Source organism: Odocoileus virginianus, chromosome X (assembly GCF_023699985.2).
Source record: "Odocoileus virginianus isolate 20LAN1187 ecotype Illinois chromosome X, Ovbor_1.2, whole genome shotgun sequence".
Classification (NCBI taxonomy): Eukaryota; Metazoa; Chordata; class Mammalia; order Artiodactyla; family Cervidae; genus Odocoileus; species Odocoileus virginianus.
In genome coordinates, this window is record NC_069708.1 from 12,608,640 (window position 1) to 12,632,614 (window position 23,975).

At 51.7% G+C, this 23,975-nt stretch overlaps 1 protein-coding gene across 2 annotated transcripts in view; it reads right to left on the bottom strand.

Moving 5' to 3' along the window:
- BCOR (BCL6 corepressor) overlaps positions 1-23,975 on the bottom strand; it is a 118,108-nt gene that overhangs the window by 65,556 nt on the left and 28,577 nt on the right. The window contains exon 1 of one of the 2 annotated variants that reach the window (XM_070461926.1): positions 22,644-22,760. The exons of the other annotated variant lie outside the window; for it this stretch is intronic. The gene's annotated coding sequence lies outside the window, so the exon portion shown is untranslated. Of the gene's footprint in view, positions 1-22,643; positions 22,761-23,975 lie in introns of those variants that run through there. 2 annotated transcript variants of the gene reach the window in all.

Below are 23,975 nucleotides of genomic sequence, written 5' to 3' on the forward strand. Positions count from 1 at the left end.
CCTAAAGCCTGTGCTCTACGACAAGAGAAGTCACCGTAGTGAGATGCCCATGCACCTCCACTAGAGAGTAGTCCCCGGCTCACCGCAACTTGAGAAAAGCCCACGCAGTAACGAAGACCCAGCACAGCCAAAATTAAAAAAAATAAAAAATAAAAGAAGATCACAGGAATGAAAGCAAACTTTCTGCTCCCTGATTGAAGCGAGTTGTTGCGAGCCATGCACCAGGCGGATGGGCCCTGTTCATGGTGAGGATTCACAGCACAGCTTCGCACCCAGGATGCCAGAGCGAGAGCAACAAGTAGATGGCATTAGTGGGTGGCCAGTGCTCCACCCCTCATCCTGCTTTTCCTGCCATCTTCCTCTCCTCCGGGGGAACTTCCTTCCACTCCTGCCAAACCGGATGTTTCACTCTCCCCTAAACAGGTGAGCCTTAACCCATGTGTTGTGCTTAGTCGCTCAATTGTGTCCGACTCTTTCCGACCCCGTTGGGATTCTCCAGGCCAGAATACTGGAGTGGGTTGCATGCCCTCCTCCAGGGGATCTTCCCAACCCAGGGATAGAACCCAGGTTTCCCGCATTGCAGGTGGATTCTTTACCATCTGAGCCACCAGGAAAGCCCGCAAGTGGGTGCCCATAAGTGTTCCCCTCCAGTTACCCATTTCCCCCTTCCTTCCTCTAATCCTGCTTCTTCTTCCTGGTCCCTGCCAACCACCTGGTCATGACCCCCAATTATGCCCAGAGTGCAGTCCAGGGGCCGGGGAGTCACCTCTGACCACCCCGCCCCTCCAGCCTGACCCATCACCACATCCTATTTTCTGTCTTCTTTTTTTTTTTTTTTTAGGTCTGTACAAGTCAGACTCTTCTGATTGCTGCTGTATTTTCTGTCTTCTACACAGCTCTAGAAGTCATCCATTCTCTCGGCATCCAGAGCCTGCCTAGCACAATCTCTTGCCTAAGACCTGGCAATGACTTCCTAACTGGCCCCCCTCATCCACTCCTGCCCCCCTGCTGTCCATTTCCTGCCCAGTAGCCAACAGCAATGACCATCCCTGGACTATCCTCGTAAATCTCAACTGCTGCTGGGTATCAGGTGCCCTCCCAGGCACTCAAGCGCACCCTGGGGAGCAAATCAGGTGCCTGTTCTCAAGGTGCTTATATTCCAGTAGGAGAGAGATGCATGATAAATAATATAGGTCTTAAAATTGCCTTGGATAGGAGACAGGAATATATGCCATGGAAAGAAAAGTGGGAGCTGGTAAGGGCCAGCAGGAGGACAGGGGTGTGGAGAATGTTGCAGGATTCAGGGGTGGTCAAGGAAGTCCTCTTTTGAGAAGGTGAGATGAGGTGTAGGCAAAGACTCGAAGGAGGTGAGGAAATGAGCCAAGAGGATTTTTGGAGGAAAGAGTTGCAGGTAGAGACATAGCCCGTGCAAAGGCCCTGTAGCAGGAGAGTGCCTGTGGTGTGTAAGGAACAACCAGGGTTCCAGTGTGGCCAGAGTAAGGGAGAGGGTGGATCAGAGAGGTAATAGGGGGCAGTTCCTGTAGTTGGAGCTTTCATTAACGAGATGATAAAAACGCTCCAGCAGCCCACCAGGCCCTGCCCTTCAGACCTTTGCTCTGGGCTTCTGTTTGCAGCCCCTTTCCACATCAGAGCCATCCCAGGAGCCTGCCCAGCTGTCTCCTCTCCACCCTCTTTGCCTAGTCACTGGGCTATGTGTGTGTGCTCAGGCTCAGTCGTGCCCAACTCGTTCCAGCCCTATGGACTACATACAGCCTGCCAGGCTCCTCTGTCCATGGGATTTCCCAGGCAGGAATACTAGAGTGAGTTGCCATGCCTTTCTCCAGGGGATCTTCCTGATTCAGGGATCCAACTCAAGACTCTTGCATCTCCTGCATTGGCAGGCAGATTCTTTACCATCAGAACTCTATCCAAACAGCCTTGCCTCTAAGACACATTCCTCGAAGCAGGTTAGTCCCCCAGCTTCACCCTCTCAAACCACCAGGCCCTTCCCCTACACGCAGATCTCACGACTACACAGCAACCTAGCTTTGAGTCTACAATGAGTTCATTTGCTTTATCACATCTCTGACAGGTGTTTATTCTGTGCTGAGCACAGTCCTGGGTGGCAGGACACCATGGAAAGCAGGCCTGCAGGGTCTCTGTCCTAAGGGAGATGGACCATAAACATAAAAAGAGAGAAGATAACCTGGGGTGATGATATGAGCTACAGAGAAGAGGAAATAGGGTAGCAAGGTTGCAAGGGGCAGGGGTGGTCAGAGAGGCCTCAATCAGAGCATGACTTCTGAGCTGTATGGGGTGGGGAAAAGAGCTCCAGGCAGCCAAAGGGCAAGTACCTAGGTCCTGAAGCATGACTGCCCTTGAACTATTTGAGCAAGAGAAGGATGACGGCCTGTGTGCCTGGAGCCCAGGGGGCTTCTCTCTCCAGCTAGAAAGGCAGTCCCCCAAGACTCCAGACCCCATATGTTTCCTCTCTGGCTGCATCCACTGCACCTGCCCCCAGCTGCCACTCTCACCACATTTGTTGGATGATGGAGGAGGTGTTTTCTTTCTGACCCTCCTTCAATCCACCTTTCTCCCTGAACTCTTCCCAGCCCTCTCCAGACCTCCAGGAACACTTCCTTCTCTAAGCCCAAACCTCAGAACCTTTGCTTGAGATCCCTGGACAGTCGGCTTGGGGCTGGGCAACCCCTTGTCCATTTCTCTGGGAGTGCGTGCATCAAAGCCCAGGACGTCTGAGGCCTGACTTTTCAAAACCTTTTATGAGGGACTTCCCTGTGGTTAAGATTCCATGCTTCCACTGCAGGGGGTGAAGGTTCCATCCCTGGTTGGGGAGCTAAGATCCTGCGTGGTGTGTGATGTGGCCAAAAAAATTTTAAAGACACTTAAAAAACAGTCTATGAAACAGTGAGCCAAACTCCTGGTTTTGCAGATGCGGGAACTAGGGCTCCCCATCAGGCTGCCAGCTGCTAGGCCACAAGATTCACCTGATCTGGCTGCAAGAAGCCAGGGTGGGCTCTTTCCTTGGCACTCACAGCCTCACATCCTTATGTAGGGTGGCTTGCTGCTGGCCCCTTCTGCTTTGTGGTCTTGCTTTAACTTGTAAGGCGCATGAAGTCTCTTGTGGTCAATGACCTTCCTCCTGGGATTATGCGTTCCTTGAGGGCAGGATGGGGTTGCTGGACTTTTTAAAATATCACTTGACTTTCCTCTCTACTTCTGCGTCTATGCTCTTCCAACTGAGGGACCCAGCGAGAGCACCAGCTGCCATCAGCTCCTTCCTCCCGGGATCAAAGGACCATGGAAGCCTCCACGTGGGGCATTCACCGGCTTGTGGTCAGGCCTGAGGCTGGATATTGTTAGCAGCCTTTAGCAGATCATCCTGAGAATTTCAACTTGCCTGTCACCAGGGCTTAGATCCCTCAACCACCAGGGCCGAGATGGTCTCTGCTTGTAAGCAGACAACTCAGAATCCAGAGTGAAGCGATGCACACTTCTTTCAAAGGCCTACAGAGCAGCGTCACACTTAGCCAGTGGCTGCTCAGGGTCCACCCAGGGCCTGAAGAGCAGTCAGACTTTTGGGAGAACCGTCCTGATTTAGCAGAAACTGCTCAGCACAGCAGGGGATCTGGGCCCACAGCTGGGTGGTTAGTATAGATAACCTCTCTCCTGGACCCTAGGGTACCTCGGAGGCCAGGGAGTCTCAGATACAGGCTGACCTTCCTTACTAAAGGTCAAGGGTCTAGCAGCAACTTTTTTTCTTGGTCATTTCTTACATTGTTTTTAAAATTTTTATTCTATGTTGTAATATAGTTAATTTACAATGTTGTGTTACTTTCAGGTGTACACACAGTGGTTCATTTATTCGTATACATGAATCTGTTTTTTTTTTTCAGGTTCTTTTCCCATAGAGGTTATTACAGAGTATTGAGTTCCCTGTGCTACCCTGTGTTGTTGATTATTGTATATATAATATAGTGTGTGTGTGTTAACCCAACCTCCCAATTTATCCCTCCCCCTTTCCCTTCTCCCATGGCAACCAGAAGTTTGTTTCCAAGTCTGTAGGTATGTTTCTGTTTTATAAATACGTTTATTTGTACCGTTTTTTAAAAAAAGATTCCACATATAAGTGATATCATAGGATATTTGTTTTTCGCTGTCTGACTGGCTTCACCTAGTATGACAATCTCTAGGTCCATTCATGTAAGTAGCAATTTTTTAAAGAAGGGGGATCCTAGGGATCAGAAATCCCCATTTTGGTGCTTTCCTGAAATCCCTGGGTGAACTCCCCTTCCTGATGAATTTGTCTCTCCCGCCCTGGAGGGCACTTGCCACCAAGCTGTGTGTGCAATGGTGGGGGAGGAGAAGGGGGTGAGAGAGGGTCTTGGGGACCCTCCAGTGGGGTACTGTGGGCGGGAGGACAGTGTAGTCAGTAGGGGCACTACAGTCATTTAAGCGCATTTTGGGGGTGCAGGTTTCGGCACATTCACTGTTCGTTCATGGGGTGTTCAGAGGTGGAACTCACTAGTTGGGCCCCTGGCAGAGCTGCAGCTCTGACAATGGGTGTTGGCTTTGTCAGCCTTTTCCGTTGGGCTGCCACCACTGTCGAGTCCCTGAGCTCCACTGTGTCCATCAAGGCTGCAAATAACACAGCACTGGACCTCTCCCAAGTCAGTGCCTTTTCTTCTGGTTTCCTTCCACACTTTCTCATTTCTCTTGGGGTGGCCAGACCTGCAGCTGTGTTTTACTTTGCTGCATTTATCTGGCTCCAGAAATGCAGTGGCACAGCCTGTGAGATAGATGTGGGCTGGGGTGCAGGATAGGTCCCTGGGGTATGTGTGTGTGTGTGTGTAAGGGGGTTCCGGGCTGGGGGCAGACATGCTTCCTCTCTCCCAGCATCACCATTCCATCACTCCACAGCAGAGAAAAGTCAGGTTTAGTGTTGAAACAATGCATCTTTGAGGATGCCACATGATGAGGAAGGGGAGCTGTGGAAAGGATTCGGGGAAAGGGGAAAGGTCTTGGAGGGGAGGAATAAGCCCCAGAGAAACTGTGATAGGAGAAACCTTCTGAATCCCAATTGGGCTCGTGGTGACGTTCGGGTATGAGGACTGGGAGGAATTATTGAATTAGGGGTAAAGAGGACCACAAAGATTCTGAAATCAATTCTATTCTACAAATGATAATTAAACACTCTGTATGTATAAGTCAGGTGTTCTAAGAATGAGCCTGCCCTGAAGAAGACACTCCAAGCACCTGGGGGGAAGCATCAGGCCAGACGGAAGATGGAGGGGTTTGTGTGGGCTGGCACATGGAGTGATGAAGGCGGGTGGGGCCAGCCTGGCTTGTTCTGTTCTGGGAGGGTCCCCACACAGTCCACTCAAAGCCAGGGCAGCCAATGGCACAGGCAGGTAAGGTCCCTGCAGCCCAATGAGCCCTGGCAGGGATGTACTAGGGGCAGCCACCTTGGAAAAGATGCGTGTTTGCTGGAGAGAGTGAGTCTAGAGGGTTTAAGGACCCAGAGTAGGAGTTTTTCCTTACTCACCTCACAACAGGCAGGTAATAAAATAGCAGAAATAGTAACGCTAGCAGTTGCATGTTTGAGTATTTCCTATGGTGGGATACTGTATAGTCTCCTGTCGTATACTGAAGATGGCCATAACTTCTTTGTACCTCCTCCCACCAAAGGGGTATGCCAGGGGCTAAATTGTGTCCCCTCCTAAATCCACATTTTGGATTCCTAAGCCCTAGTAGCTCAGAATGTGACTGTTTGGCGTCAGGATCTTTAAAGAGGTAATTAAGTTAAAAATGCAGTCATTCAAAATGAGGTCACATTGGGACTTCCCTGGTGGTTAAGAATCTGCCTTGCAATGCAGGGGACACGAGTTCCATCCCTGGTCGGGGAACTAAGATCCCACATGCCTCGGGGCAGCTAAGCCCGAGCCGACTACTGAGCCCATGCACCACAACCAGAGAGTCTACGGGCCACAATCAGAGATCCTGCATGATAACAATGAAGATTCCATGTGCTGTCAGCTAAGACTCACCACAGCCAAATATGTAAATAGATAAATAAATGTTAAAAAAAAAAGTACCAAAATGAGGTCATATAGATGGGCCCCCCGCCCCAATCAAGTCTGACTGGGTCCTTATAAGAAAGGAAATATGGCCACTGAGACACACAGAGGGAAGACCGTGTGAGGCACAGGAAGAAAATGGCTCTCTGTAAGCCAGAGAGACCTCAGAAGAAACCAACCCTTCCGACACCTTGATCTTGGACTTCCAGCCTCTAGAACGGTGAGGCAGTACATTTTAGTGGTTTCAGGCATTCAGTCTGCAGTACTCTGCTATGGCAGCCTGAGCTGATGAATACAGAGTGGAATCTATGTCCCCTTTCCTAGAAGCCGGGCTGGCCTGGTGACACGCTCTGACAGAATGTGGCATAAATGATGCTGTGTGACTTCTGAGGCAAGGCCTTAGAAGACCTTGCAGCAACCTGCTTCACCCTCTCAGGAAGTTCTGAAAATGCCACGTAAGGAAACCAGTGTTGTGTATTAGAGCAGGGGTCCCCAATCGTGGGCCTGCTAGGAACCTGGCCACACAGTAGGAGGTGAGCAGCAGGCAAGTGAACAAAGCCTCATCTTTACCCATCGCTCACATTACCACCTGAATTACGCTCCCTCCCCCCCCCCCCCCACCGCCGCCCTCACCGCCATCTATGGAAAAACTGTCTTGCACAAAACCGGTCCCTGGTGTCAAAACAGTTGGAGATGGGTATATTAGAGGATATACGGTGACAGGTTGGAGAGTCACCATTCACCCAGCCAAGAGCTGGCACCAGTTTCCAGACTCTGCATGAGGTCATCCTGGGCCTCCCCTGAGGTGAGTGAGCTGCAGGAATGAGGGTGGCTGACCCGCCCAAGGGGGAGGAAGAAGAAATTGTTGTTGTGTTAAACCACTGCATTTTAGAGCCGTTTGTTACACAGCAATAACAAATTAATACATCTCATGGAAACATACTGTAGAAAGGGTTCCATCCCAGAGTTTTAGAAGAAAGTTATGTCCTGTCTGTTGGACAAAACCCTCCATTAAATGAGAAAACCCTTTATCTAGAACTCTCTCTTCCCTCAGCTACCTCTAGCTTGACCCCATCTTGTGTCTGTGGCTGCTGTTTCCAGTTCTGGGCCACAGCAAGGGGTGCCTCTCAGGAGGAAAAGAGGGCAGGGAGAGCTTTCCCTGAATCAAGAGAGAAGAAGACTGCCATTTCTTCATCTGTCAACAACAAGTGGCTGCCTAAGCTAGTCAGGTCCGCAGATGTTGTCTAACCAAACACCTTCAAGATACACAGCTGTAGAATCACTATGGACCCAGAAACCATTTGTTAAACACCTACTAAGTACCCATTCCAGTATTGTTGCCTGGAGAATCCCACGGAGAGAGGAGCCTGGTGGGTTGTAGTCCACAGGGTTCGTGAAGAGTCAGACAAGACTGAAGTGACTGAGTAAGCGCACACCAGTACTAAAGTGTGTATTTATTTATTTATTATTTTTTTTTTAGTTCTACCACTTTATTGCTACCAACCCATCTCCCTCCACCCTCATGCACACATGCTCAGTCATGTAATCCCATGGACTTCAGCCCGCCAGGCTCCTCTGTCCATGGACTTTTCCAGGCAAGAATACTGGAGTGGGTTGCCATTTCCTTCTCCCTAAGTGTGTATTTAATGCATTCCCTTATTTAACTCTCATAAAAGTATGAGCAAAACAAGTCATTACTCACATTACCCTCTTGTTGGTGAGGAAACTGAGACTACTAAGGTCACAAAGCTAGTGGGCCTGGACTTACAAACAGATGGTCTTATCTCTCCCCCAAGGTTCGATGCTTAAGGAGAATGGGGATTACTCGCCTCTCTCCCCTCCCCTCACCCCGCATGCCACCCAGTGAATAGAAATGGGAAGAGCTGGTCGATAAGGAGAAGCCAGGCCAGGTTTGCAAGGGAGAACCAGGGTGGAGCCACAGGCAGCAGGTGAACGCATTCTGAAGGTGACCAAAGTCTGAAGGGGGGAGGTAGATGCTGGGAGGCCTTGGGGAGGTGGGGGAGGGATGCCCATTGGCTTCTCCTTCTGGATGGCTCTGCCCTCCCAGGCAACTCTCCAGGCTCCCCTCCCTCCTTGTTATGCAAATCCCTAACCGGTAAAGACCAACTCTATTAAGGGCTGACTGTGAGCCCTAGGCCCCTGCCAAATGCTTATCTGCATCCCCTCATGCCATCCTCATGAGACTGCTCAAGGCGGGCATCTTGTTAGGCCCACTTTACAGATGGGGCAACTGAGGCACAGAGCTGTGAGACGATGTGCAGCCTGCAGTATGGCCTAGCTTAGTTAGTCCTCTCCTGGCCTCCCCAGCCCTCTGAGAGCCACCCAGACATGGATTCTTGCGGTGCTTATATGCATGTATTATTCACTTGGGCATGCAGTGTGTGTTCATCAATTTGTTCTCCTTGGCCAGCATCACGGGGCCTGTGGACCATTTCTAGCCCTCACCCTGGTGTCGGGCACATAGAAGGAGCCCAGGAAGGTGAGCTCTGAGGCTGAAGTGTTGCAAGGCTGTGTGGTTCTGAGTCTCTCCCCATCCTACTCTGAACGACACAGTTGCCCAACGTGAGGCTAGTGGTGACGATAGTGGATGGGAGGAAGCCCCAGAAGGAAAACCAGGAGGACCAGAGGGAGCAATGTCCCCAGACTGCCAAGCATGGGCCCCATTGCCTTTTCCGAGAATCTAAGTGTGAGTGAGAGGGGTCCATGGGCCCCTCAGAGACAGCGCTCGACCACCTTCCCGAAGGATAGTTCATTGGAGCAGACGCTTAAGGGCTCTCCTTTTGCTGTCCCGCCTTCCCTGTGGGGCAAATCATACCCACCCTGGCACCGACTGGAACCCAGCCTCCCTTTTAATGCTGCCTTAGCTCAGAGGTAAAGAATCTGCCTGCAGTGCAGGAGACCTGAGTTCGATCCCTGGATTGAGAAGATCCCCTGGAGGAGGGCATGGCAACCCACTCCAGTATTCTTGCCTGGAGAATCCCATGGACAAAGGAGCCTGGCAGGCTACATTTCATGGGGTAACAAAGAATCAGACACGACTGAAGCGACTTTCACTTTTACCCAGAAGCACCTTTGAATGTGGCTCTGGAAGACAAACCACCCTCACCTTCCCCTGGCAGCCCGGGTGCTGGCCAAAATGGTCTCCCTTTGACCTCTCCTCAGCCCCCCAACTCTCTTCCGACCTGGGGTGAAGAAAGCAAGGGCAGGGACAGGACCCATTCCTGGACAAGAGGAGGAAGAACCACACCCACAAGAATCACTCTCTGATTGCTTTCTATTCAGCTACTACTCAGTTCCGCATTCAATACATGTGAGCCTCCAGAAGATGCTACACCAGGGCATCTGTCCTGGAGACATCGTGTCCTCAGTCGAGTCCCATTTGGAGCCCAAGAAGGTTCCAGTTGAGCCCAGGTACTTGGTCAGGGCTGATATGGGGTCTCAGGGGATCCTGGAAGAACTTGTGTACCCAAAACCCCATCAGGGAGTCAGAAAATGTGCTACTGTTGCCCTGTACTATGCCAAGGGACTAGAAATGACTAGAAACTGAGAAAGAAGGAATTCCCTGGTGGCCCACTGGTTAGGGCTTGGTGCTTTCACTGCTGGGGCCCAGGGTCAGTCCCTGGTTGGAGAACTAAGATGCTGCCCCCCAAAAGAAACAGAAAGATCATCCCTTCAGCCCATCCTTCCAGCCCAGTGGACATGAACAAAAGGAACTGGAAACCTGGCACCTGGCACTGATTTTGCCTTGGGAGCTCCTGGACCTCAAACAAGAAGAATTCATATTTGTCCAGCACTTCAAAGACATCCTCTCACTTAATCCTCATCACAACCCCATCAGATACTATGGCAGTTTTAAACAAGTCTGTGGGTCATTTGACACACTTTCCACAGAGAGATGGGTTTCCTCCATGGCTTAGTGGTAAGGAAACCTCCTGCAATGCAGGAGTTACAGGAGACACAGGTTCGACTCCTGGGTCGGGAAGATCCCCTGGAGGAGGAAATGGCAACCCACTCCAGTATCCTTGCCTGGAGAATCCCATGGACAGAGGAGCCTGGTGGGCTACAGTAAAACATAGGGTCTCAAAGAGTCGGACATGACTGAAGCAACTGAGCATGCATGAATGCACAATTGAAAGGCGGGGGCGATGCTCCCACTCCGAGAAATCTGGGTAAGTTTGTGACTGAACGCAACAGAAGTGATGCTGTGAGACTTCTAAGGCTAAATCAGAAGAGACCATGCAGCCTCCTCCTGGCTCCCTGGGGTACCCATTCTGGGACAAGTCAAAAAGAAGTCATAGCCATGATGGGGAGTCACAGGTAGATGCCCCAGCTGACAGCCCAGCTGAGCTCCCAGACAAAGGCCAGTAGCAACTGAGAAGTCCTTTCCAGCCCCACACAACTGAGACAAAATGTAATAGTTGTGCATCCAATCGATAAGCATGTTATGGGCAACTGGTATGTGAGAACACCTTTCTGGACAATGTGGTCCCTCCAAGAACTTCCAACTGAGCTGAGGAGATAAGGTATAACTGAGCAACCAAATGATAAGCTTTGTGGCTGTGATGATAAGCGCAAAGGCACCTGGGAGAATTCAACTCAAAGGTAGTCTGGGAGAGCTCCGTGGAGGAGGTGTGCCTGGAGCTGGGCGTCATGGTGAGCGAGGAGATCATTCTACATGGGGAAACCAGGAGCTGAGTCTCCCTCAGGGGGAAGAGAGGGCAAGAGAGTGTGGGTGGGCAGTGGGAAGCCTGGGGCTGTCTGGCAGGTGTGTTTGTGGAGTATGGAAACCAGTGTAGAGCAAGATCAGATTGGTGGTGCTCGGGGTGGGGAGGTGGAGTGGTGAGGGATTTGTGGCTAGATCCAGATTTTTATTTTCTCAGTTTCCAAAAGCTACTGTCATTAAAGATCAAGGACCACATTTCAGCTTTTCCAGAAAAGTAAAAGAAAACCATGTGCTTTTATTTCCCAGGGCATCAGCTAACATTTTCCCCAGGATGGTTTTATAGGATACACTTGGGAGACTTTTCATGGAAGACAAATACTTTTGTTAGTGCCCTTTAGAAGCTTGGACTCTCATAAGGTCCACCAGAATGCCTAAAAAGAGAGAAAATTCTAAGTGCCAGCAAGGAGAATTCTTCTCTTCAGCTACAGGAATATAAATTGACGCAACCACTTTGGAAAACTTTTTGGCACCAACCATTACAGCTGAACACAGGTCCAGAGACTCATTGTGTGGTATACAGATACCAGCAGAAATGCATCCATCCATCCATCTATTGATGCTTCCCTGGTGGCTTAGTGGTCAAGAATCTGCCTGCTAATGCAGGAGACATGGGTTGGATCCCTAGAGAAGGAAAGATTGGGAAGATCCACTGAAGAAGGAAGTGGCCACACATTCCAGTATTCTTGCCTGGGAAATCCCATGGACAGAGGAGCCTGGTGGGCTATAGTCCATAGGGTAGCAAAGAGTCGGTGATGACTTAGCAATCAAACAACAAGAATATCCATCTATTCACAAGAAGGCATGTACATAAGCGTTCATAGTGGCACTATTAGGAATGGCCCCAAAGCAAAGCTGCCCAAGTGCCCATCAACAGGAGAGAAATATTAGAGAAATAAAATGTGGTGTATTCACATTGTGGAATGTGAGTGCTGCGTGTGTGTGTGTGTGTGTGTGTGTGCCCGCGTGCGCACTAAGTCGCTCAGTTGTGTCCAACTCTTTGTGACTCTATGGACTGTAACCCATCAGGCTCCTCTGTCCATGGAATTCTCCAGGCAAGAATACTGAAGTGGGTTGCCATGCCCTCCTCCAAGGGATCTTTCCAGGGATCGAACCCGCCGCGTCTCTTGTCTCCTGCATTAGCAGTTGAGTTCTTTACCACCAACGCCACTGTGGTGTGGTACACAGCAAAGAGAATGCATGAACCATAATGCACACACTATGAATGGATTTTACCAGAACAGTGTGTGAAGCAAGAGGAGCCAGACACACAAAAAGCTCATGGTGTAGATTCCGTTTCTATAAAGTACCAAACCAGGCAATGCTAATCATACCAAGTTAGGTTAGCAGTTATCTCTGGGGCCACAGTACTTGGAAGGAGGGATGAGATGATTTCTGGGGGTGCTGGTGGTTCCTGATCTGGGTACTGGTTATATGGATGTGTTCATCAAGTCCAACACAAATGATCTGTGCGTGTTTCTGTATAGCTATTTTAGGTCAATAAAAAGCAAATCATCATCATTGTCATCATTATCACCTTCTAATGCGGAATGAAGGCAGAAGGCACAGAAGGGCCTCTGGGCTAGAGTCACGGAGAGATTTACACGGAGAGTGACAAAGAAACAAAGTTGAGGGACATGCCAACAAGGATAAGTTTAAGATGAAACCAGTTAACTCAAGCAAAGTTGTCACTGAAATCAGAAAGCAAATTGTAGTTTCATGAGTACCCGCCCTGCTCCATAATGGGTGGCTAGTCTAAGAAGCAACTACACCCAGCCAGTCCCCTTTCCAGATCTAGGCTGGGAATCGTCACAGAAGATGGATCACCTCCCACAGCTTTGGAGGCAGGAGGCAGAATTCCCCCCAAATAAAAGATTCTTTGAATCCTCAAGGGGCCCCACCATTAAACGTCTACCCCAACGCTCGATTCTCTCCGCTTACAGGATCTAAATCTTGATGCTGCCACCCTAAATTTTTGTACAGTGGATTCCTTTGATTGGAATCACTTTGGGCAAAGGCGATTAGACTGCATTAGCTGTGGGAATCAATTGAACAGCGAGTTTTCCTTCCTAAAGGGAAGGGCCAGGTTCCAGTACTTGGCTTTCTGCAGAGCCCTGGAGGAATTCATTGAAGGGAGGCCCGATTTTAAGCATCATCACTTTTGGAAGAGACATTAGGCATCCCTCCCACATTATTCAAGGATGAAATGAGAAAGGCAGGGCAGGACTGGGGGAAGGAGCCATAAGAAGGAGCTGGAACCTTCAACTTACTCCCTAAAACCATCAATGTATGAAGCCATGTCCTAGACAGCTAGTGAGACGAGCTGAATGTCCGCTTGGTAGTAGAGTGAACTCCAGTGGTGACACTTCCTAGGTCTTAGCCCACATGTGTGAGGCTCTAAGATGTGCTCAGAGGCTAGCAAGGACACTTGTTAAGTCTTGGGTCTCCTCCGGTCTTTCCCACCTACACTCCCTCATTACATAGGAAACCCCGGCAGGAAGAAAGGTCTCCATCACGGTCTCCTTCTCTCTAGGCCTCGAGATGGCCTCTGGTCCATCTTCTCAGGTTTCCTGAGGTTGGTGGCCATGATCCAGAAGACTCTGTTCCCATAATAAACCACCTCAGGGATGTTACTGTGTAATTATTGCATGGATTTATGTAATCTAAAACAGAAAACTTCAGCAAAGGTGGTTATATGATTTCATATATGTATTTATATATATATATATATATATATATACACATATACATATATATCATAGCTAGAGATATATAGTTTGGGTTTCAGTCATCTGTTTCAGATTGCATTACCGTTAAATTTCCACCCTGCCCTGTTTCTATACCCTGTGCCATGTGACCTTACAAGTCATCCCTCTAGAGGTGGAGTGGATCTCCCGGCTCTATCGCTGTCAGGTCACAAATGTCCTTTGACTAATGGAATGTAGGCAGAAGTAACAGTGCACAAGCTCTGAGTCTAGGACTCGAGTCACTGCGTTTCTACTTTACCCTCTTGCAGTTCAGGTATTGCCAGGAAACTATGTCCCAGGTAGCCTGCTTGTCCTTGGAGAACGAGAGACCCATGGAGCAGACTGGACCCAACCCCCACTCAAGCCCAGCTGGGCACAGTCTAGATCAGCAAACAACAGGTAATCCACAGACACGAATATGAGAAATAAATGCTTCCTGATGTCAATTACTAAGTGTGGGAATAGTGTTTTGTTATACAGCATAATTGTGGCAAGACCTGACTGATACACCCTAAGCACTTTATTCCATCAATGCACAATCTAATGTCTAAAAGAACATCTCATCTCTCTCCCCTCTATTTTTTTTCCTTGACCACACTGTGGGATCCCCCTGACCAGGGGTCAAATCCACGCCCTTGGTAGCGAAAGCTGCAGAGTCCTAACCACTGGACAACCAGAGAATTCCCCCCTTTTTTTCCCTGCTGTGTTGCATGGCATGTGAGATCTTAGTTCCCTGACCAGGGATTGAACCCATGTCCCCTGCATTGGAAGCACAGAATCTTAACCACTGGGCTGCCAGGGAAGTCCCTCTCCTTAGCCTTCTTAATTCTTCATAGATTTATCACAACCTGAAATTATATACATATACACACATATGCATATATATACATATACATACCTATATATATACACATATATATATATATATATATATATATATATATATATAATGTACTTGCTTCTCAAGTGAAATAAAGCTTTATGATGGCTAAGATACTGTTTTGTTCCCTGCAGCTATAAACACCCAAAGCCCTAGTAGGTGCACATGAAGTAAAAGTCACTCAGTCATGTCCAACTCTTTTTTTTTTTTTTCATGTCCAACTCTTTGTGACCCCATGGGCTATAATGTCCATCGAATTTTCCAGGCCAGAATGCTGGAGTGGGTTCCCTTCTCCAGGGGATCTTCCCAACCCAGGGACTGAACCCAGGTCTCCCACATTGCAGGCAGATTCTTTACCAGCTGAGCCTCCAGGGAAGCCCCAAGTAAGCATGTGGTAGGTGTTAAATAATTATGTGTAGAATGGATGGATACCCCTTTTTGTCTTCAGTTAATATGTCTCCCGTCTAATTCATGTTCCTCTGTGTAGCTCAACGACTTGGTGATAGGCTAAGTTGAAGAAAAAGAACACATTTTGTGGAGAAAAAGAATCTGTGAGCAGGAGATCTCTGGGTGTCGTCTCTGGTAAGGGCTGAGGGGTTCCTTCTCAAGGAGCAGCTCCCGGTGGTTAGGGTCCTCAGAAACCACAGCAGGCCTCCAGGACCTTGACAAGTCAGCAGGTGACCTGTCCAGCACGATCCAATGGGACCGCGACACAGCTAAATTTCTGTGGCCCGTCTCAGAGGCTGTCCTCAGCCGTAGGAGGTTTCTGTGTGTCAGTTCACTGGGGGGGAACTTGAAAGGGACTGACGTGGCTTCCAAGAGCCGCCAGAACGTTTGACTCTCTGGCATTGTGCCAGCATCACACGTTAATTAAATTATATGGCAGAAACACCACAATGTCAAGGTCAGATATTACAGCCGTCAAAGCCTAACATTAGGCTCAGTATTTTATAGCGCAGAGCAAAGTATACCTTTAAACAAATTTCCTTATCTTGCCCGTGTCGACTCTAGCGTCCAGCTCGTCAGACATCTGCTATTCGACACTGCCCGTGTGAAGAGCATCCCGGACAACTTTATCTGAGGGTCCATAAGACCCTCTCTGGCTTGTCAGACAGTGTGGGGGGGAGACCGAGGAGGGGGTATTCCTGCGATCACACCCACTTGCTCCATCTGACCCTCGACTTGGGACCAAAACAGGCCTTTGTGAACCTGCAACTCCCTGAGGGCGAAGGATGTATTCTTCCTGGCTTTGTCCTGAAAGTAAACACTAGTTCTTTCTTCGAAGATGGTTCTATCAGCAGGGCAGCAACTAGCCAGGCTAGAAAACGGGAAGAAAAAAAAAGAAAAAGACTTTCCTTCCAAATGTCTTTTTAATAAGCACGGCTAGAAGCTTTCCGTGAGTGTGGAAACTGTCCACAGGAAGCCCCTAGCTCTGAGCAGAGCTGAGCGAGGGCAATTCTTTCAGGCAGGAAAGGACTATTAAGCCACATTCCGGGTTTCCTCTGGCCTCTCTCATGGTTAGGGATGAAAACTGGGAGGCCATGAACTCGGGGGCCCAATGACTCTCAGGTGATCACCGAAGCAAAGCGGAAACCAAGTGTGTTGGTCTCGTCTCCTCAATACCTATTAAGTACCTTCTACATGCCAGGCACTATTTTATGTGCTTTATCTCCACCAACTAACTTAGTTCTCCCAACATTATGAAGTCTGTCGTTTTTGTCGCCCCCTCCTCCATTTTACAAACAGGCAAATTGAGGCCAAGGGGGACACCGAGAGTAACCGCCTAAGGCCATACAACTAGTCAAGCGGCTGAGCCAGGTTTGAAAGGAACCGAGGCAGCCTGCCTGTACCCTACCTGCTACTGTGCAGTCTTGGCTATTGAAACCTAGGAACCTCCCATGAGCCAGGAGCCCTGATAAGGTGCTGGGAGTTCTCGGGGGAGGACCCTGTATAAGCAATGTATTCACAAGGGCCAAGTATTTCTAAGTAACATTGTAAAATAAAGTTAAACTAATTCAGATCTTTGAAGGGGTTTTGAATTCTTTCCAAGGGTAGGAGTGCTGAATAAATATAGTGCTTTGGAAAACCTGCCTTCCTATATGGGTGTTCATTGTACTTGATCTTTACATTTTACTGTGGGTTTGGAATTTTTTTCAAAATAAAATTAAAATTATTCTTCTATTTTTTTTTTAAAGAATTAGCTTTAATAGACTACCTTGGGGAGGGTAAGCAAGAAACCAGGAGTGGTGATTGCCTGCGGATAGGTGCCCTGGGTGACTGAGGAACACGACTGGGGGGGATGGGAGAGCACCCCCTTGATATCCTCAGAATTTTGTGCCATGAATGTGACATTGTTTGGGTGGAAGCTCGGGAAAGAAAGCACAGAACTCCAGGTTCCCGAGTCCCCACCCCGCAGGCCGATCCCTCAGAGTGTGGAGGGTCTTTGGTCACCCAGCTGCAAGCGGAAAGTGGGCAGACACTCCCACCCACTCTCTGGCCTAAAAAATGTAAGCTTGAGGAGGAAAATCAAGGGGAGCTCATTTTCTTGGCTTTAGGTAGTGTGAACAGAGGGAAGCTTTCAGCCATGTGGGGCTCAGGTCTCTCGGGGAGACTGTAAGTTCTCTAAGGAGGGGCCTGGGGTCTCCCCCGGCCACCCCCAACAGCTGCAAGAACAGTGCCCAACAGACAGAGGGGCTCTATGGAGTGTTCATGGAATGAATGAGCAGTGCTCCGTCAAGGGTCACCTGGCCCGATGCTCTCCCCATGATATGTGTGGGAACCTCTTAGAGCCTGGATGTCACACTTACCTCGAGTTACCAGTGCTTCCCAGCCTTGACACGCATAGAACATGATGATATTTTTACGATGCACAAGGATAAACAGTGACCAAGTGTTCACAAGGGCCCCACTTGGCTGCTCTAGGCCTGAAGCTACCAGTCAGGGGAGTTGTCTACCCGCTCCCCACCCCTGCCAGACCCACCAGGCTACCCCGAGGGGCTGGCCCACAGACAACACCCTCAATCTTGGCAAGCTCCAGGTTGATAGCTACAGGGGCCGTTCGCTGGCTGTCTGGAGCTAGTCACCTAAATGGGGAGAGGGTGGGCCGAGGGGGCTGCGGAGGGGCAGCTGGGTTTCCCGGGATTCAGAGTGGGTGCGAGGGTGTGCCCTGGGCTGGGGGGCGCCGCGGGCCTGAGTGGTGGGCTGGGACGGGGCTGACTGCCAGCTCTGGCTGGCCCACAGCCAGGAAGTCTGACTGAACTTGGGCCAGCCCTGTTGGCCCACAGACTCTGTAAGCTGAACTGCTCCAGCGCTCCTGGGCCTTTGTTTTTGCTTCCCCACCGCTCTCCCTTAGTGTTTAGGAATGTGCTTTGAAGGGTCCAGCCTGTTTCGCCTCTGCTTAGGGAAACCAAGAGCAGAGGCTGGGCTGGGGCCAGATGGCTGCAGGGAGGGCACCTGTCATCACACTGCAAGCGCCCCAAGGGGCAGGTGGAATCCAGGGGGCACGGGGGCGGGGGCGCCGCTTAAGCCAGCCCCCTTTCTCTGCTGGGAGACTCTGTTTCCAGTGTGAAACCTTGGAGAGTCTCGGGTTTGTTTTGTTAAGGGAGGCGGTATTCCCTTAGCAGCTCCCCCAGAGAGCCTCCATTTGTCCAGGAGCTTTTGGGGGGTGAGTTACATGCTTGTATTTGTCCTGGGCAAGAGAGGGAGCTGCAAGCAGTGCTCGAGCTAGGAAGAGTTGCCTCTTCAATTCGCCCCCGGCTCCATTTCCCCCGCCTGCCTTGGAACACACTGGCAGGCCCTCAGATGACAGTCAAGTGAAGGGCCCTGGTCCAAAGGGCCTGGCCTCTCTTGCACCCCCCGCTCCTGGGGAGCGTGGTCTCATATCCAGGCTGTCCTTCTGTAAACCTTGCTATAGCACTTTGAGTGGCTGGCTTCCTTCTTCCACAGCCCCCTCACCCATCATCCTTCATGGTCTGTGTTACCCTTTAAATCACCTGCTTGGGCCTTTGAGAGCTCCTAGCACTGTGGCCTCATAGGCCCAGCGCTGTGCTTTGCCAACAGCAAGCAGTTGATAAATTTATATGATAAGAATACCAGAGCACTTCGGTGACTCCAGGCATCTGGGATCTCTCTCTAACCAGAAGTCCCCTTTCTCCTCTGATTCCCAAAGCAGCGTGCTCTGGGTTCTGGCCTTAGTTTGGTCACTGATGTGTCCCCTTGAGCTGGCATTGTCACCCTCTGAACCCATTTCCTCAGCTGGACTAAATGGGGGCCCAACCAAAGCTCTGGTGGCCATGCTCGGCACACACTCAGGTTTTCCTGTCTGTTGCTTTAAGCCCAGGTCAGCCCGCCTGGACTCAGGTCTTAGTGGGGTCTCTGGCCTTCGGCTGAGGATGCCTCCTGTGCTTTTCCATGGTCCGTTTAGCTTCACAACACACACACCTGGTCCTTGGGCTCCTGGCACGTGTGTGTCTTTCTGTCCCCCCACAGCCATTTATACAGCTCCGGCTCCCACGTGCGACGGGGCCGTGGCACTTGAGCAATAACTCCAGGGCCACAAGGGCACCCGAGTCATTTTTCTGCAGCTAGCGTTGTCTGTTTCAAGCCACACAAGACCTCCCTCCTGCCTGGTGGTGACACAGGCCCTGTTTAGTTATGTGTGGGGTCTGGTTTGTTTTTTTTTTTTCCTTCCTCATTTCCATTTCTCCTTGATTTCAGCATGCGAGTTAAATGTGCACTCAGAGGCTCTGCTGAGGATAAAGAGAGAATGTGATCAGTGGCATCCCTTTCCTGAATCTGCCCAGGTAATGACTGCCTCCCCGCCTCGCCCCCGAGTTTCCTCTCTGTCTTCGTATACTTAGTGCGCGTTGCCCTGGATAGAGTTGAATTAGGCACCCATGCACCCAGGGGCAAGGACCCAAGGACCCGTCCTGGGTTGAGCAAATGGGGCCCAGTACCCAGTGCAGGAACCTGCAGCCTGCCTCCCCCTCCCCTCCCCCCCTGGCTGGTAAGTGATGGGCTGCCAGCAGGTAGGGGAGGCTGTCCGTTCCCAGCTAATGATCGCCTTAGGCGCCAAGTGATGGAAAATCCAGGCGGGCTGGCGAGCTGCAGGGTGCGGCCAGGGACAATTGTATGGACCAGTTTTAACAGGGGAGGGCGGGTGGATGGCAGAAGGAATGCTCTGTGTGTGTGTGTGTGTGTGTGTGTGTGTGTGTGTGTTTCCCGGTCTCTGTCTCTCTTCTCTCTCCTCCCCGCTGCCTTTCCCTCGTTCTTGCTCTCGCTTTCGGTTTTCTCTTCTGTTTCTAGCCCACGCGAGTTGAAATTAGAAAGGTCTCTGCATTCATTTATTTGTTTTTAATAAAGACAGCATTTTTAAGCGGCATATTTGCAGCAATTGAGTGCTAAACTAAACACCAAGCCGACTAAATGTGTTAGGGGGAAATGAAAAGTCAGTTTACAAGAAACATATAATTAACACGTTCTCTGACTTTCCTTAAGCCTTTGTCTGGCTGAGGACAAGACACAGGAACCATAATCAACTTTAATAAAATGAAAGATGGTATCGAGGCAAAAGGGGAACAAAAAAAAGTTTAGAGTGGGAAACAGTCCTCAGGAGGGGATTCTTGAGTTAATAATAAATGTTTTTTAAAAAATGAATCTTTTGTTGCCTTATTTTTAGTCAACAGCCATTTTCTCCTTCTAACTACAAAGGCTCCAGAAGGTTCTAGTTTGTAGTGTACCTGTTAACAGCGCCTGAAGCTGAGAGCTGGAGGGGGGAGGTGGGGAGGTGGTATAAGGAACCCGCAGGAGACTCGCAGCAGTTCCCACAGGCTGATCTACCCAGGATAATGGAAATTACTATTGCACAACCCCAGAATCTTCACGTGGCCTGACTTCCAATAAACTGTTCCCCTCCTCACCCCTTGGAGAAAGTGAAATAAGACATTAGACTTTCAATAATCTCATATGGTGATGATCAATCAAAACCCAGAGGAGAAGGCCAATTTATAGAAATTGTATCTGCTTCACTGGGCGGCTGGAACAAGGGAGCTGATAAGAACACTGTGCTCGCCTTTGATGTGTGAAGTTGCCCCAAAATGACAAATGCCAAAGAGAAAAACAAAAACACTGCCTGTACACATAGGGTCTTTTCAAAGGGAGAGGGTGCTTGGGAGAGGCCTGTGCTGAAGCAGATCACTGAAGGGAAGCACATGTATAGGCCACATAAAAAAGACTTATTTTTATTATCTTTTGGCTATTTCAAGTTGGCATTTCCATCTTTCCTGTTTGTGTTATCGCCAATGAAGTTTATTTGCTGAATTAACTTTTAATGGATCCTCTACTTTGTTCTTCAAAGTTGGATTCTGGGACTTAGGCCTTTTTAGTCTGGACCCCTCTTGCCTTTGTGACCAGCTCTCACCCCCCACCCCCATTCCAATCCTGGAGGTGAAGGGCTCAGCCTGTTAACTCCTTGCCTGCTGGTGTCTTTTCCCTGTAGCTACTAATCACCTCCTTTTGATCATTGCCAAGTTCTCAGGTTGAAGGAAGGAGAAAGGACCTCTTGACCATTCTGGCTGGCTTTCCACATGAGCCTGAAAATGTCGACAAATTTGAAACATCTGCCGGCCTGCTTTGGTCTGATTGCTAAAATATGCCGACCTCAAGCCCCCGCCCCCCCGCCCCTTTTAATCTGTTTCATATTCACAAATTAAGCATTTAGTCTGGGTAATAAATCAGGGCGGTTTACGAGGTTCACACGAGACAAACAAGCAAGTAGGGCAGAACACAAGCCCCTGGAAGCGGCGTGCGCGGAGCTGCCAGGAGTCGGGAGCCCCACGCGCTCGAACGCCGAAAGCAGCCCCGGCGCGCCCTGACACGCCGCCAGCACCCACACTTCAGCTGGTCCCCGAGCGGGCGGAGCGGAGAGGTGCAGGGGAGCAGCCCCAGCCTGGGCCCACACCCCTCCAGCCTTCCGCACGAACCCGCGGCGCCCGGCGCGCCCCAGCTCTGGGCAACTCGGCGCCCCCGCCCCGCCAGGGAGGGACCGCTGGCATAGGCGACAGCCTCAACCGGTACACACCCTGCGGTGGGCCCATTAAGCCGAGAAGCCGAGGAAACTGGATGCCCCCTCCCCCACCTCTTCCATCCGGCTGGGCTTGGCCTTAAAGATCCCAGGCCCACAGTCGCAAGCAATACGAAGGTTCCCCTCCACATCCACGTGTGACCTCCACTGAGCCTGGGCGCTAGGCACCGGCCCCCCCCCCCCATCTCTCCGCGTTGCCTCCTCCCAGGTTTCGGTCCCAGCAGCCACAAAGCTACTTTCAGATTCAGAAAGGGGGGGGGGGGGGGTGGTGGGGGTGGGGTGCGGGGGAAGGGCTCTCTTTTAGAGTGGATCAAGGCTTAAGAGAGGCACAAAACAGGGCTCTGGGCCCGCTGCAGAGACCCGCGTCCTGGCTTTAGTGACCACCCAAACTCAGGGGGCTTCAACCTGTGCGCTTCCCGCCCTCCCCCGTGCATCAGCGAGAAGTGGACCCGGACCGGGGGACTCAGACCAGTACCAGCCTAGGACCTTGGGAGACTCTGAAGGGGAGAGCGGCTCCAGGTCACCCCGTCCGAGCCTCCGGCGCCGTGCCATGCTCAAGTTCCCTATCGATTGGCGTTCTCAACGCTATCGTGGCGGCAGAGAGACTGAGGGCGGGAAATCGGGAAGCCGGAACCTGCAGCCCACCCTGGACCCGGGAGGGGGGCAGGCGTAAGAACAATTCCCCCATCTCGCAACACAGTACACGCACGCATCGCCCTTCCTCCTAGCACACATTACGACTGCGAAAGCCATTACCGCCGGCGCGCGAGAGACTTTTTAAATATTTACAGCCCGCTCTCCGCACGGTAGCCTGATCCATCTTGTGGGCGCGGAGGCGGGGCGCGGGGCTCCGCTCCGGGGGTGGTGCGGAGTCGGGGCGGGGGTTCCAGCCGCCTTCCCCCGCAGCTCCGGGGTCCGCCCGGAGCTCCCCATCTTGTTCCCCCCGCCAGGTGGGTAGTGGGCCGGAGACTGCGCGCAGCGCGCCCAGGGCCCTGTCGGGGCCTGAGCGGGCGGGAGTAGGGGGGTGCAGCGTCCGGGAGGAGGGAAGGCCGGGAGGCTGATTTAAAGGTTCTCACCGGGAAGCGAGAGAGGCACAGACCTGAGAGCCGCCGCGCGGTGAAATCCGAGGAGCTCTCTTGGCGAGGAGGGGCTGTCAGAGGCCATTTATCTCTCGCCGGAGTGGAGGCTCGGCTCCCACACCGCCCGCGAGTAACAATGGCAGCGATCAGCAGCTCTGCACGCGCTTCAGTGCATGAATGGATTGCGGAAGATGCCTGCGCTCTTCTTCGCTCAGGCGGCTCTCGGAGCGCCCCCTCCCCGCCCGCCGCCCCCGCCCCGCCGGCCTCCTCCGGCCCGAGAGCGCGCGGTGCGCCTCGGGGTTCGCGAGTCCGGCCCCGCGGCGCGGTCACTCTTACCCCGATCCCCCGCCGCCCTTCCCCCCTGCCGCGGCTCCCAGGGCTCTGGCACCTTGCCACCGAGTGTCATTAGGGGCTGAAACTTGACACAAGCCTTCCCGACGCAGACACCCCCGCCAGCCCCCTCCCTCCTTCGCTCCCCTCGCGGCAAGTTTACTTTCAAGGAGTTGGACGGTGTTTCCGCCTCAAAGGCCGGCCGAGTGCGGGTTCCAGGGGGAGGGGCGGGCTCGGAAGGGTGTCTTCACCTGCCCCACGGCCTAGAATGTTCGCAGGCCCCTGGTTGGCCCCCAGCCCGAGCGCCGGAGGCCCGCACCCCCTCCTCTTCGCTTTGTAGCGGCTAATCCACCGAGAGTCCCAGCGATCCGCACACGCACTCCGGACACCCCACCCCCCCGGACCCACACGTCCGGCCACCTTTCGGGTCAGCGACACAGCCGTGTACTCCCAATTCTCAGAGGCTTACAGTTCTCAGAACGCCACAGACGGCGCGAGGAGGGCCGCAGAAGTGGTTCCCTTCAACTCTGCAAAGGTCTCATAAAAGTCCCCCTCCAGGTGCTGCCAAGGGCTGGGAGCCGCGAGAAGCGCAGTGAGAGATACTCCGAGCCCTTCTGGGTTTGCTTTGAGGGGAGCTAAACCCAGAACCTCGGGATGTTTCAGTCCTGGAGGTCGCCAGGCTCTGGATGCGGCAGACTGGGGCGGGGGAGGGGGCGCCAGGGGTAGGCCCTCTCCGCGATCCGACGGCCTTGCCAAGTAGCTAGCGAGAAGAGGCTGGGTTGAGGGAAGGCGGCCACACACGTGCGCAAAGAGCGAGGCGCCGTAAAAAGCTGAGACGCACTCGGAAAGGCAGAGCGCGCCCGGCCGACCCAGGAGACTGGCGAGGGCAGGCGAGGAGCTGGCAGCGAGACAAAGCGGGAGGAGAGCGCCAGGGAGGCTCAGCCGCAGACCCGGAAACGCAGGCAGCAGCAGACGACCGAGCCCCGACGCGGAGGCGTGCGCAGCCAGGCCCGGCCTGGCAT